General features: G+C 45.0%; 1 protein-coding gene across 1 annotated transcript in view; it reads right to left on the bottom strand.

Moving 5' to 3' along the window:
* Positions 1 to 1,013, bottom strand: part of LOC117183152 (serine--pyruvate aminotransferase, mitochondrial) — a 15,889-nt gene that overhangs the window by 7,045 nt on the left and 7,831 nt on the right. The gene's annotated exons all lie outside the window — the stretch shown is intronic.

A 1,013-nucleotide genomic window follows, 5' to 3' on the forward strand; every position in this document is an offset into this window, starting at 1 on the left:
AATAGTTGGGTGCATAGAGAGATTGATGCCGCTTTGGAAAACCAGATTTACTATCTCATCTGGCAAAAATCGTGTGACAACTAACAAGGTCACGTTTCAGAATGGCGCACTGCGCCATTCCGACGGGTACTTATGCGGCAAACCTGCAGATCGAAAGTACAAGGTCACTCATGTATTTTACATGGACGATCTTAAGATCTGTGCTAAAAATAGAGAGCAACTGCACCTAGCTCTGGGGATTATCGAACGATATACTAAGGAAATTGGAATGGAATTTGGGTTAGACAAATGCGCCAAGGTTTATTTGAAGCGAGGAAAACTTAATGGCATCCCTGAAGATCCTGACCTCGTTGATAGAAGCGCCATACGACACCTTTGCGCTGGAGAGACTTATACACACCTGGGCGTGCCACAGAGCCGCATTCAGGATGTGACATCTATAAAGGATACTCTCCGAAGCAGATACAAACGCCTCATCCGACATATTTGGTCTTCCGAACTGTCGGAGAGGAACAAAGTATCTGCAACGAACATGCTTGCCGTCCCGGTACTACTCTATTCATTTGGAGTAGTTCCATGGACGAAGAGCAAGCTTAGATCTCTTGATATCGGGACAAGAAAGGTAATGCACATGAACAAAAGCATGCATCTTAAGTCTTCCGTTCCGCGACTGTACATCTCACGCCGTCAAGGGGGTCGCGGAATATTGAGTCTTGAATGTCTTCACAACAGGATTATTCTGGGTACAGCACATAGAGTTGCAAATGGAAGTGACCCTCTTCTTAAAATGGTCAGGAATCACGAAGAAGTGGGCAAAGGAGCATTTCTGTACAAAGCAGCGGAGGAGGCTGCTGACACACTCGGACTTGACTTCAGTATTAGGGGTGATCAAAATGCATAAAAATCTAATCTATCTATCTCGAGTACTCACTCCTGAAAGCCCGGATTAAGAAAGCACAAGAGAAAAACTTTCGTGAACAGTTCCTCGATAAGAGGATGCACGGTATCTTCCA

Source organism: Belonocnema kinseyi, chromosome 1, assembly GCF_010883055.1.
Source record: "Belonocnema kinseyi isolate 2016_QV_RU_SX_M_011 chromosome 1, B_treatae_v1, whole genome shotgun sequence".
Lineage (NCBI taxonomy): Eukaryota > Metazoa > Arthropoda > Insecta > Hymenoptera > Cynipidae > Belonocnema > Belonocnema kinseyi.